A 15,163-nucleotide genomic window follows, 5' to 3' on the forward strand; every position below is an offset into this window, starting at 1 on the left:
GACGCTCCTCAGAGCAGGTCCTTTGAGGCATGAGTCTGAGCAGTGCTCCTTCATGGTCACCACATAGATATGGTTTAATATCATAATTTAAAATATTTCAGACTTTTGCTATTAATGAGAAATCTTGTTATGGACTTCTGTTTTCAGTGGTTGTGTTTTCCTCTCACATGTATCATATAAAGCATTCAAAGCATGAAAGAATGAAGATATAGCTATTGGATATAGATTCACCATTTAAAAACCAATTGCTTGAACTATTGGTCAATTAACTCACACAGAAAAAGATAAATTTGTTTCCTGATTTTTGGTAAAATTCAAGTACACTTTTCTTCTAAACTATCATTAAGACAATGTAATTATGTAGTAAAGATCTTAAAAGACATTAAACCAACAATTAACTTCTGCATATTAACTTTGTTTTTCAGCTTAAGGGTGTAGTCTACAGAGTAATGCTCATCCCGATTCTCTCCTTTCTGAAGCACAGCCCATGGCCTCTCAATATTTGTCTTCCCTTCTTCAATTTTTTTTTGCTGGGCATATGGCTGCTACTAATGAAGACTCGTTGTAGTTGTGTAACTCAGTTCTGGAAAATGGGATATTGATGAAAAGTGATATACATGACTTCCTGATGAACGCTCTTCTCCTCCTGCTTTTCTTCTTCCTACTGGCTTAATGTTGACAAGAGAGTGGAGCTGGAGCAGCCATTCTGGATTATCAAATGATACCTGCATGACGTGGTTGACAGAGCAGCGAGATAAAAGAAGCTTTGTGCTCGCATTCCAACTCTAGGTCATAGGTGTGGGCATTTAGATGAGAGAAAAATAAAATTCTATCATGTCTAGGCTATAGTTATTTGGGGATTTCTGTTATTAGTTGCTAAAGTTAATCCTAAACATCTTTCATATGTTTGTTTGGTTTGCTCCCCATTTTATCCCCAGCATCTGTTATGGTACCTGAAGAGAGCAGAACTACGGGAGGCAGCCACCCAGCAAGAGAAATATGATGGACCTTCCCCAGCTGTAATAATATGAGTTGAAATTAAGGACAAAACCCTTATCTGGCATACAACATGCACTCAATAAATATTTGTTGAATGAATTAATGAATTCATTAATTAATGAATTCATTAATGGCAAGGGGCTGCCATGTTTTAGAACCCAACATCATACCCGTCTAGAAGATCTCCTCCTTCTTACATTAGTTAGCCAACTGCTACCAATCTTCCAAGATCCAGCTTAATTGTGACTTTTCTGTCAAGCTCCCCCAGCTTTTCCTGGCATTGGGTAGTGCCTGCCTTCCTGGTAGTAAATATCTCTGCCTCTCTTACATTTACCTCCCTTACCTCCCATCATATTGAAACTTCAAACTTTCTTCTTCGTGTTCTTAACAGCCAACGTGATGTTTGGAAGAATGGAGGAGAAGCAAGGAAGTAATACTTCTAAACATGCAAAAAGTCATATAGGACTTTCCTCTGAAGATTTAGGAACTGGATTAATCAGTGTTCTCTAGAGAAACAGAACCAATAGGATGTGTGTGTGTGTGTGTGTGTGTGTGTGTGTGTGTGCGTATAAAGGGAGAGATTTGTTTTAAGGAATTGGCTTATGCAATTGCAGGGGCTGGCAAGTCTAAGATCTGCAAGACAGGCTGGCAGGCTGGAGACCCAAAGAAGAGTGGATGTTGCAGTCTCAAGTCTGAAGCAGAATTCCTTCTTCCTTAGGGGATCTCAGTCTTTTCTCTTAAGGCCTTCGACTCACTGGATGAGGCCCACCCACGTGATGGAAGGTAATCTGCTTTACTCAAAGTCTAATGATTTAACTGTTAATCATACCTAAAAAATATCTTCACTGCAACATCTAGATTGGTGTTTGGCCAACAACTGAGGTACCATGGCCTAGCTAATTTGACATAAAAAGTTAACTATCACAGAAACCATAAATAGAAGTGGGTTTATTCCATAATTTTAAGTTCCAATACTACTATTTAGATGACATCTGCCAGGAAAGTTGCATGTATTACCAAGTGTCGTAGCAGGTCATCATGAAGCCAGAAAAAACGACTGATTATGACAATGAGAGAGAAGATCCTACAGAAAACAATTAGAAATATAATCAGATGTGTTTAGTAACTTCAAATTCATTATTACTGTTTGCATGGTTAAAGAAAGTTCACTCTCAGAGAGCATTTGCTATGTAACAAAATTAAGCGAAGCTTATGTGAAAAAAGATCCCTGGGGGGAAAACTTCCTGCTTCTTTAAAATTAATTTTATACATACATATAATTTAATTATGATACTTATATATTTTTTTCCCAAATTGAAATAGGTTTTTTGTTTTTTGTATTATTTTTTTACTCTGGAAACCTCAAGATGGCAGCGTTTTACTTTGGAAGAAGGTGTTCAGTGCCAGCAGTAGAGTCCTGCTTTTCAATTCATAACAGCACCCAGGAGTCAGGCTGTCAATAGTGGGAGGGGAATGGAGATAAGCTGGTAGATGTGTTTCGAAAATTTCTGACCTCTTACACTCTTCCCTAATTTCCCATCCACAAAGACCTCTGTAAACTGGCAGTTCAGGTAAATAGTTTCTCTACAGCAGCTGGTCCCCAACCTTTTTGGCACCAGGGACTGGTTTCATGGAAGACAATTTTTCCACAGACGGGCATGGGTGGGCAGGAATCGTTCGGGCGGTAATGCGAGAGATGGGGAATGGCAGATGAAGTTTCGATGGCTTGCCGTCTGCTCACCTCCTGCTGTGCGGCCCGCTTCCTAACAGGGCCACGGACCACTACCAGTCCGCGGCCCAGGGGTTGGGGACCCCTGCTCTACAGTCATTATATTATAGAAACCAGTATTTTATTCTAGCTGCATTTGTACTGCTCCAGCTAAATAGCTGATTTTTCTGTTCCCAACACACCACTTATGCAGAAACAATTTTTATTTTTCATCTAGGAATTAGGCAGTAAAGAGTCAATATTATAATAGTGCATTAGTGTCAGCCCTTGCTTGGGCTACTGAAACGGCCTTCTTCTTGTCTCCTTAGGGCCTCTTTTCCAAACTTCACATCATGTCCCTCTCCTATGCCCAACCATCCAGTGGCTTCCCATTGCAACTAAAGTAAAACCAAACTCCTTGTCGTGACCTGCATGCTCTACAGGGTCTGGCCCTCCCCGCTTCTGTGGCCTCATTGTCTATCATTCTCCCTCTTGCCTGCTCACTTTGTTCTAGCCACCATGGTGTTGCTCTTCCCTGAACACTGTGAGCTTGTTCTACCTCAGGGCCTTTGCCCTTCCTGGTAGTCTGATTTTTACATGACTCACTGCCTCCTTCTAGTTCCTTCTCAAGTGTCACTTTCTTCAGATAGGACTTCCCTGATCACTCTCCCTCTCTCCCTCACCTTAGCCTTCCCCTGCTTTATTTTCCTTCAGTGGAAGAATAATGCCACCTAATAATTGATTATCTGTCCTCCTCAAGCAGAATATAAGTTCTATGGAGGGTTGGGACTTTGTCTTGTTTACTCCTGTTTCCCTAGAAACATTTCTGATTCATATTAGGTGCTCAATAACTAGTTGTTGAATGAATGAAAGAATAAAGCAAAATTCAGTCAATCTGGTGTCTTTATTCCATCTCTTTTATATGTGGCAGTGTGCCAGATACCTAGAAAGTAGCAGTATAAACCCTAATGAGGCAGTCTTATTGACACTAACACATTGGGTTTTTTTGACATACATGATTCTCTATTTTTTAAATAGATATTTGATTTTAAAAAGTCTCCCCCAAATTGTCACTAAAACAAAAACGATCAGATAAATGATAGCAGTTAGATGTCTTTAGTATTTACATAATTTTTAAAAAACAAAAAATTAGCATCAGATTTTCCTATAATAGATCTGTGAAATTAATTCCTTTTTAATATATATTTTTAATTGAAGTATAGTTGATTTACAGTGTTGTGTTATTTTCTGCTGTACAGCAAGGTGATTCAGTTATACATATACATACTTCTATATATATATATATATATTTTTTTTTTTTTTTGCCGTATGAGGGCCTCTCACTGTTGTGGCCTCGCCCGTTGCAGAGCACAGGCTCCGTACGTGCAGGCTCAGCGGCCATGGCTCACGGGCCCAGCTGCTCCGTGGTATGTGGGATCTTCCCGGACCAGGGCACGAACCCGTGTCTGCATCGGCAGGCAAACCCAATATACATACTTCTTAATATTCTTTTCCATTATGGTTTATCATACCATATTGACTATAGTTCTCTGTATTATACAGTAGGACCTTGTATTTATCTATATATAAAAGCTTACATCTGCTAACCCCAACCTTCTACTCCATCCCCCACACCAACCCCCTCCCTCTTGGCAACCACCAGTCTGTTCTCTATGTCTGTGAGTCTGTTTCTGTTTTGTAGATAAATTCATTTGTGACATATTTTAGATTCCACATGTAAGTGATATCATATGGTATTTTTCTTTCTCTCTTACTTCACTTAGTATGATAATCTCTAGTTGCATCCATGTTGCTGCAAATGGCATTATTTCATTCTTTTTTATGGCTGAATAATATTCCATTGTATATATGGATCTTCTTTATCCATTCATCTGTTGATGGACATTTAGATTGTTTCCATGTTTTAGCTATAGTGAATAGTGCTGCTATGAACATAGGGGTGCATGTATCCTTTTGAATTATAGTTTTGTCTGGATATATGTCCAGGAGTGAGATTGCTGGATTGTTGGCAGCTCTATTTTTAGTTTTTTGAGGAAACTCCATACTGTTTCCATAGTGGCTGCACCAACTTACATTCTCACCAACAATGTAGGAGGGTTCCCTTTCTGTGGAATTAATTTTTTTTTTAATTATTGGAGTATAATTACTTTACAATGTTGTGTTAGTTTCTGCTGTACAATGAAGTGAATCAGCTATATGTATACATATATCCCCTCCCTCTTGGACCTCCCTCTCACCACCCCGCTCCATCCCACCCATCTAGGTCATCACAGAGCACCGAGCTGAGCTCCCTGTGCTATACAGCAGGTTCCCTCTAGCTATCTATTTTATACATGATAGTGTATATATGTCAAACCTAATCTCCCAATTCGTCCCACTCTCCCCTTCGCTCCCTGTGTCCACGTGTCTATCCTCTATGTCTATGTCTCTATTCCTGCCCTACAAATATGTTCATCTGTACCATTTTTCTAGACTCTACATATATGGGTTAATATACAATATTTGTTTTTCTCTTTCTGGCTTACTTCACTCTGTATGACAGACTCTAGGTCCATCCACATCTCAACAAATGATCCAATTTCGTTCCTTTTTATGGCTGAGTAATATTCCATTGTTTATATGTACCACATCTTCTTTATCCATTCATCTATCGTTGGACATTTAGGTTGTTTCCATGTCCCAGCTATTGTAAATAGTGCTGCAGTGAACATTGGGGTACATGTGTCCTTTTGAATTGTCGTTTTCTCAGGGTATCTGCCCAGTAGTGGGATTGCTGGGTCATATGGTAGTTCTGTTTTTAGTCTTTTAAGGAACCTCCATACTGTTCTCCATAGTGGCTGTATCAATTTACATTCCCACCAACAGTGCAAAAGATTTCCCTTTTCTCCACACCCTCTCCAGAATTTACTGTTTGTAGATTTTTTGATAATGGCCATTTTGTCTGATGTGAGGTTGTATCTCATTGCAGTTTTGATTTGCATTTCTCTGATAATTAATGATGCTGAACATCTTTTCATGTATATATAGGCCATCTGTATGCCCTCTATGGAGAAATGTCTATTTAGGTCTTCTGCCCAGTTTTGATTGGGTCGTTTGTTTTTTTGTTACTGAGTGAAGTCAGACAGAAAGACAAATAACATATGGTATCAGTTGTATGTGGAATTGAAAATATGATACAAATGAACTGTTTCCCTAGTGGCTGCACCAACTTACATTCCCACCAACAGAGTAGGAGGGTTCCCTTTTTGTGGAATTAATTCTTAAATGAAGCTAATTTTACTGAGAAGTTATTCAAGTTACCAAAAAGAACTTGTCACCTATGTCAAAAGAGGATCTGCATTACTAATCATGGGTGATATTTTGTCTGCAAAACAACTCTAAGGTATAGAATATTTAGGCTGCAAAAAGAAGAGTGTAAATAATTAAGATGTAAATCCAATTATGGCTGTCCCCATTACAGTTCTTTTTTTTAGTAATAGAAATATACTGTCTCCTCAGTTTATAAATGAAATTGCATCCAGATGCAAGCAGGTGGAAGAAGTTCTGAAAAATTCTTGGTAAATAAAAAGCAATTCATTAAACATTATTCCTAGTAATACAATATTTGATTCAGTTTTGCAACTACATAGAATCCCCAAATTCAAAATATAATAATATAAAAATATTCTATTTTGAAAAATATTAAGATAACTCCCTAAATTTTTTTAGTAACAATAAATAATCTTTAAGCTAAAATATATTAAATACCTTCTTCTTTGAATTGGAATTAGGAATTAAAAGAAGTAGGGCTTGTTTTTTCATAGTAACTTAATGAGTCTCCCTGTCTGTTATTTTTCTAAATGCTCATTAGCTTAATTCTTATTTATTATTTTAAAAAATAATTTTGATTTGATCATTTTTTCACATCATTATATTATAATCAATGATAATAGCTATATCTATTAAGTGTTTACAATGTGCTAGGCACTATACCTAGCATATTCGAATTACTTAATTAATACTTATGGGCTAGCCGTGGAACCCAGTCCCCATTTTTAATACATTTTCAATGGAAAAATGGATTCCAATTTTAAAAGCACTGACTCACAAATGAAGTTTTTTAATACGACGTATTTATAAGTGACTGAATTGGGTGACTGCAACTTCTAATGAATGGAAATCTATGCAGCCTGACAAAGTGAGTTAAATCAGAATAACCTTTGTGTGCAGGAAAATGTAGAAGCTCTTTCACATTTTATTTCCAAATAGAATTCTTGGCATTTGAAGATATTACGGCTGTCAACATTGTCTTCTGCATATATGCAAAGCTACAAAGTCTGATACATGCACGGCTTGCAGTTACTTTCACAGTAAGCATCATCCATGTGAATTCAACCTGTTGACTGTAATGTGGCAAAGTACTTTACTAGCAATGCCCCTCTACCCTCTGGGCTAAAGGTTGCCTTTCCTTAAATAGTCACACCATCTCAGATTGCCACAGCTGCCTGGGTATTCTGCTGCTGCTCTGTGTACACATCTGCATCGGTATGATTCAGTGAAACCTTGTTGGTGTTCTTCCGCTCACTCTTGCCTTGACTCACCACAGGCTAGCTCATTGTAGGGAAGTCATTTTGATGGAGAACCCCAAATGTCCTCAAAGTGATATGGTAAGATGGAAACTTATTCTTCTGGCATGCCAGGCTGAATATACTGGACATCTGTGGTTTATACTGTTCAGCATCTATTTCCCTATATTGAGGTAAAACCATGCTCCTTTAGGGGAACCACACTCTTCTATTGATGTAGCTGAGGCCCGTGATTCTGCTGGGGCTGAACCTTCTTCTGGAGTCAGTGGTTGGTATATGACATATGAGAGCAATATGCCCTGGCCAGAGAGACTAGTTCAGAGGTAGACCTGAGGCCCAAGCAGGCCAGTCACAGCCATAAATGTCAGTTTAGGACTTTCTGCCAGAACCACTGTGAAAGAGAAACTGTCGTTGTTTTCTGGGGCTGCTAAGCCTAGACCTTCTAATAGCTATTCTGCCACCACTTGAGATCAGCCTGAGAATGAAAGCAACATGGGGGTAAGCCAATTGGGAGGTGGAAAATATCCAAACTACATTGTTTGAGTACCTAGATCTAGCTTCACCTGGAGCCAGTAGTGAACCCTAAATACTACACTAGCTTAAGTTACATTAGCTTAAGTGAATTGAATTGGTTTCTGCCCTTTGCAACCAAAAGAATCCTGAATAACACAATGGGAATGACCACAGACTGAATCTCAAGAGCAGTTTTATGGCTGTATTTGCCTTCCCAAAGAGGTAAACAGTCATTTTGAGGACTTCAGCTAACATGGAGGAGGCCGCAAAATCAACTGTTGACATGTTCCTGAAGATCAGCAAGTGTGTTGCATGTTCCTGGTGCTGTGTTTTGGAATTCTGCTTTGCTGTCCTTTATACTTTTCATAAAACTGGAGAGGCAGAGAGCAATAATCTGGGAAGTGCTGGTGCTATATCATCTTGCCAACTCTATAATCTTGAAACAAATCTTAGTATTTGGTTGAAAAATATAGTAATTAATAAACAGAAGAGTTCCCATGTGATGGACATGCTTTTGAATTTAGGTTTTGCTCCCCAGATCATGGTCAAGTCACTAACCTCTCAGCCATAGCTGCCTCATATTTAAAATAGGAACAATAATAGTCCCGCCTAATAGGGCTTTTTAAAATAAAATTAAATGGGTTAATTTAGATAATAAGCTTGGAACAGTGCTTGGGTATAATAAGTACTCAAGGACTTCCCTGGTGGTTAAGAATCCGCCTGCCAATGCAGGGCACAGGGGTTCGAGCCCTGGTCTGGGAAGATCCCACATGCCATGGAGTAACTAAGCCCATGTGCCACAACTACTGAGCCTGCGCTCTAGAGCCTGTGCTCTGCAACAAGAAAAGCCACTGCAAAAAGAAGCCCGCACACCTCAATGAAAAGTAGCCCCCGCTCACCTCAACTAGAGAAAGCCTGAGCACAGCAGCAAAGACCCAAAGCAGCCAGAAATTAATTAATTAATTAATTATTTTTAAAAAGTACTCAAAATACTTTAATATTAGGCATCACAACATATGGCCCCAGAATGGAACCCTGAATTCTCACATCATGACACCATCCTCATCATTTTCTTCAGCCACATCTGGACATGGTCTGACAGCCCAAGGTACAAACACAAGACCCTAGGCTAGACCTTACCATGTTTTCAGTTTCTTGTAGGTTAATGCTTAATACAGAAAAGCAACAAACTATGACTACTGTATCAGGATTGTATTCAGCCTTGAAGAAATTTCCATTTTTCTATGTTCACTTAGACCAGTTTGTATGATATGAAATCAAATTGGCAAGAACTCTGCCTAGTAAAAAAAGACATTTTCTTAGACCACATATGCCTTTAAACATTGTTATTTAAAAATTTGTTATTTCCTGGCAAAGATATGATTACAGCATTACAAGGAAGATATTGTAGTTGCACAATAGGCTTCGTTCAGTTCTCTTGAAGCAAATATAATAGATGTCTAGTGTAAGTACAACCACATGTTATAATGGGAAATTAAGTAAAGTATGTAACATCTGAAATTGGTCAGAAAATCAGAGAAAGTTTGGCTTTTTGCGCACATTTTTAAACCATTCTTTTTTGGCTTGTATTGCACAATATGAGCTTCTATTACAGAAACGAAATTATTAGAGAATGAAAATAAAGCATTAAAATAATTTAGTGAAGACTTTTTTACTGAGGTAATTCATCTCAGTTTCAAGTAAATAATTACCACATCTCTCACTTTATGGCTGCTTTTAATACTTTTTCTGCCTCCTTCTTTATTTTCAGATGGTCAGCTATCAAATGTTACAACGGTCAGAATGCTTGAGTCTAGAAGCTACCTCTTTTAATTTCTTGCTTCTATTCTGCAGTGGAGAGAGGAGTTAGATTTTCTCTAAATTAACAGTGAATAGCCTCTGAGAGTCAATTTTCTCATGGTGAATTGGATGATCTTAGCATAAAGTGTTTACGATTTTCCCCACCCGGATATTCAAAGGCTGCTTGTTGCTTACTTCTTGTTTTCTCAACCATGACCAGATGAGGATGTGACCTTTGGTTAAATGAAGTACTTTTATAACTAATTTTAAATTTCAGGGACTTTTTATACAGCTAAGCTCTGCACTTATGCATAATTTATTTTCCCTTGCTCACTACCTTGTTCATGACCTTTCAGTGAGGGTGTTCAGTGTCAAGAGGAACAAATCCATATTCTATATTTTGTATTAGTTGTTCTAAACTGACCCCCTCTTCCTTCTCTAGCCAATCCAAGACAATCATTGGCCTTATCATTAGTTCCTAAATATACCCTGCTTGCTCTTGCCCTTATGCAGTATTTATACAGTTGAGTTACTTTTTCCAACATGTCTCAACCCTCTCATGTTCCCAAGCCATCTCACAGCCTAATGTTTCCATGACGCTAACTCTGGTCCATGTGAATCACTCCACATTCTAATTGTCTATAACTGCATAGTCATTCCCATGAATTGGGGAGCTGATCAAATACTACCACTTATTTTTCTCTATTTGGGAGAATACATGTTTATTATCTCTAAGTATGTTATTACCTGCTTTGAGCAATTGTACATTCCTTATTCAGTACAGAGAAAAAAAGAATATTATTGTCTCTTTTTACATTCTTCCCATCATCTTGTCTTATGTCTGGTAGAAAGGATATGACATTATTCAGTGAGGGATGATGGAGAAGCACAGGAAGGCTGGTGATTTGAGCAAACTTGTCGACTTTTCTTTGTTCATATCTTTGTTTCTCCTGGCACAAGCGTTCTTTGTTTAAAGGTGTCTGGATGTTGTCATGCTACCTCGAAGTGGGTAGGAAAAAGTGATTCCTTGATCAGTCACATACACCTGTGAAGGGATTTAAAGGAAACTTGGCCTCCAAGATCTAGTTGAATACACAGAAGTTGAGAGATAAGGTCCGTCCGTACACAAAAGGTGGTTTCAGGCATTTTTTTTTTCAGATAGAGGATTTCTTGTTTCAAACATATGGTCCAGGTATATGACTAATATAGCTCTCTAATCATGAAGGCTTCATATTTCCAACTACAAAAGAACATCTTTTTATAATTCTGTTATTCCCACCTCAATCTTTATGTTTTATCAAAGGGAATCTTTTCCAATATGTTTCTTCTCTGTTCTGAAGTCACTTTGTTGGAAAATTTGCTCTATTTATTTTTGTACATTCCAGATGAAGGTTATTTTACTCTTATTCTAACCACTTGTCAATGAGTCACATAAATCCCTTGGGTTTTCCTGACCCAAATTCCAAGTGGTTTTTTAAAATCCCATAAAATGGTAAACACTTATTAAAGATGAACAAAATCCTTCCTGGAAGTAAAATTTATGTCATTAATTGGATAACCCAACAGAGTCCCCACTTAATAATTCATGGAACCCAGCAAAAGATTCAAAGGTATCTGGGTTGTTTGGTTACAACTGGATGCTAATTACATAAGGTCAGAAGAGCCTCATTTCAGCCCAGTTAGTTTATGCTGCTGAAATTTCTGTTCTAAACATGTACACTATTTTTTTTGCTGTAGGCAGTGACCTCAACGAGCCACCTGCTCTGTCAGGAAGGAAGAAAACTGAGTGGCAACCTCACCACTGTGAGTGAAGTTTCAAAGTGAAGAGGTTACATTTCTGTAGATGCAGGGTCAATGTATGTCAAACCATAGTCATTTATTTCTAAATAATCTCAGAAATTAAATATCTCTATAATGCTGTGTTCCAGTTTATGTTGACCCACGACCTTTCTCTTCCTGGTGCTATAGCTAGTTTACAAAATGACACAAGGCATCAACCTGCCATATTTCATTACCTATACTCCCACACACTTCGCCAAAGCTTCTTATAAAGGAGAGTTAATTACAGAGCTAACTAACTACGCAAAGCTGACACATATAACATATAAAAAGCTTTTTGTTGCCAGATAAATGCTTTCTCAGCTGTAGTCATATTGAATGGCAAGTGGTGATACCCAAGAATGGCTAATTACAGGTCTGATTCCCAGTGGATTATGGTGAAGCTGTGCTCTGGACTCACCTCATATTTCAATACAGAGACATAAATTTGAATTAGATAAAACTTCTTACATACCTATTACAGCTAAAAACTTACATTTCATGATTCAAAAGGGCAAATGATCAGTATAAACTGCATTTTATATTTAAAATACATTAAATAACAGGATAACACTGGCATTTGACATTCTTGAAATTTTATACAAAGAGATATCTGATATTTTCTCACTTATTTCCCACCACTTTCTTGTGAATAACGTGTTCCTTCACAGGTTTTTGGTGGAGACTTGAAAGTTTGAAGGAAAAATGTCATATAAGAGGAAAGTTTTAAAAAATAACCCAAATCTTTATTCTGTTCTGGTTAAAGAAACTTTTAAGATCCTATTATTCTGTGGATGTCTGGTGGAGAATTACTGTTTCTAACTATAGTGTTTAGATTGTTTATGTTTTCACTTCCTACTCTCCAGTGTCATCACTTCCTACTCTACTTGTCCAAGTGTTCATTTATTCTTTGGTTGTAGAGGATCGCGATTCAACAATCATAAAGTAGGCCAAGCTTCTCATAATATTAATTTTCAGTGGGGCCACACGTGAAAGCTCTCCCATGGAAAATGTGTATGCCTTGTTAAGAAAAGGATCTAATTGCAAAAGCTTATTCTATCAACAATTTCGGTGTCTTTTTTTTTTTTGGTATAAAAAACCTGCATCGTCTTTATTTTGCATACTTTAATTTCAGAACAAAACAAACAAAAAAACACAATACGCAACATTCAAACCCCATGTCAAATGTGGAAAGGGATAGGACTTGAGGCCCTTATATCCTGCTTTAGACAGAAGGACAGAAATAAAATCACTAGACATCAGCAGAAGGAACCAACTAGGCCAAGGCCACTGGGGCTGCTGCTGGGGGAGCCATGGGGACACTATACAGAGGGAACAAAGTCTGCAGGTAGAAATTGCTAATCTACTTCTTCCATGCAAGAGGCATCCTCATCACCCTCAAGGTGGCGGCGGATCTCATCAGGAACAGCAGTACTGGGCTCCTCTGCTGTCACTTCATCTTCATCAATGCCCAAGCCTAGCTTGATCATGCGGTAGATGCTGTTGGAGTGGGTCTGGGGATCCTCAAGCGAGAAGCCGAAAGAGAGCAGTGCAGTTTCAAACAGCAGCACCACCAGGTCCTTGACGGCCTTGTCATTCTTGTCTGCCTCTGCTTTCTGCTGCAGGGTCTCCACAATGCAGGGGTCAGGATTGATCTCCAGGTGCTTTTTGGCCATCATGTAGCCCATGGTCGAGTTGTCCTGAAGTGCCTGGGCTTTCATGATGCTCTCCATGTTGGCAGTCCAGCCGTAGGTGCTCATCACGATACAGCAGGTTGAAGACACAAGCCTATTGGAGATTGTCACCTTCTTCACCTTCTTATCCAAGATCTCTTTCATGAATTTGCAGAGGTTCTCAAACTTGGCCTTGTTCTCCTCCATCTTCTTCTTCTCCTCCTCATCCTCAGGAAGCTCCAGGCCCTCCTTGGTAACCGAGACCAGACTCTTCCCATCAAATTCCTTGAGCTGCTGCACACATTACTCATCGATCGGCTCTGTCATGTACACCACCTCGAAGCCCTGCTTCCGCATTCACTCTACAAATGCAGAGTTGGCAACCTGCTCTTTGCTCTCACCAGTGATGTAATAGATGGACTTCTGGGTCTCCTTCATGCGAGACACGTATTCTGAGAGAGAAGTCATCTCATCTCCAGACTGGGAGATGTGATAGCGCAGCAGCTCAGAAAGGTGTCGCCAGTTAGTGGAGTCCTCATGGATTCCAAGCTTTAGATTTTTAGAGAACGCCTCATGGAATTTCTTGTAGTTCTCCTTGTCTTCTGCCAGCTCCGAGAAGAGCTCAAGGCACTTCTTAACAATGTTTTTACGAATGACCTTCAAGATTTTGCTCTGCTGGAGCATTTCTTGGGAGGTGTTCAGGGGAAGGTCTTCAAAATCAACCACACCACAGATGAAGTTGAGATATTCTGGTATTAACTCATCACAGCTGTCCATGATGAACACATGGCAGACATAGAGTTTGATGTTGTTCTTTTTCTTTTTGTTCTCAAAGAGGTCAAAAGTAGCCCGACGAGGGATGAACAGCAATGCTCTGAATTCCAACTGACCTTCTACAGAGAAGTGCTTCACTGCCAAGTGAACTTCCCAGTCATTTGTAAGGCTCTTACAAAACTCTCCATATTCTTCCTGGGTGATGCCATCAGGGTTTCTGGTCCAAATGGGCTTGGTCTTGTCCAGTTCTTCCTGATCAATATATTTCTCCTTGATCTTCTTTGTCTTCTTTTTCTTATCCTTGCCACTATCATCCTCCTCATCTGAGCCCACATCTTCAATCTTAGGCTTCTCCTCATCATCTTTATCTTCCTCGTCTTTCTCACCTTTCTCTTCCTCTGCCTCATCATCACTGATTTCCTTCTCACTTTCCTTCTCCAGATAGAGTGTGATGGGATAACCTATGAACTGTGAGTGCTTCTTCACCACTTCTTTGACCTGCCTTTCTTCTAAGTACTCTGTCTGGTCTTCCTTAAGGTGGAGAATCACTTTGGTACCCCACCCAAGGGGCTAACCATGGTCAGCACGTACAGTAAAGGAACCCCAGCAGAAGACTCCCAGGCATACTGTCCATCATCATTTTGCTTTGTGATCACAACCACCTTCTCTGCCACTAGGTAGGCAGACTAGAAGCCAACACCAAATTGCCCAATCATGGAAATGTCCGCACCAGCCTGAAGAGCCTCCATAAATGCTTTAGTACCAGACGTGACAATGGTTCCCAAATTATTTACAAGATCAGCTTTGGTCATGCCAAAGCCTGTGTCTACCAGAGTCAGGGTGCGCTCCTGGGGGTTAGGAATGATGTCAATTTTCAGCTCTTTACCACTGTCCAATTTGGAAGGGTCTGTCAGGCTCTCGTAGCAAATCTTGTCCAAGGCATCAGAAACATTACTGATCAACTCCCGAAGGAAAATTTCCTTGTTGGAATAGAAGGTATTGATAATAAGAGACATGAGTTGGGCAATTTCTGCCTGGAAAGCAAAAGTCTCCACCTCCTCCTCTCCATGGTGTACTTCCTCAGGCATCTTAAAGAATAAGAATCGCAGATACTAGAGAGCTGAGCAGGCAAGGACTTACTCAACCTCACTCGCCACAACAGGGGTGGACGGGGGTGACTCAAGAGCTCGGGTGTCTTTTTGACATTAATTATTCCATTAAATTTTTTCAAACCAATTTTTCAATAAGCAATACATGCACATAGAGTTTTAAGAGTTATAAAAATTACATAC

The 15,163-nt window shown here is 39.2% G+C and overlaps 1 pseudogene across 1 annotated transcript; it reads right to left on the bottom strand.

The window, feature by feature from the left end:
* Window positions 1-12,711: 12,711 nt before the first annotated feature.
* Window positions 12,712-14,959, bottom strand: LOC307183586 (heat shock protein HSP 90-beta-like; annotated as a pseudogene). The gene has a single exon. The product of its transcript is annotated as a heat shock protein HSP 90-beta-like (transcript).
* Window positions 14,960-15,163: the final 204 nt, after the last annotated feature.

Source organism: Stenella coeruleoalba, assembly GCF_951394435.1.
Source record: "Stenella coeruleoalba genome assembly, chromosome: 3".
Taxonomy (NCBI): Eukaryota; Metazoa; Chordata; class Mammalia; order Artiodactyla; family Delphinidae; genus Stenella; species Stenella coeruleoalba.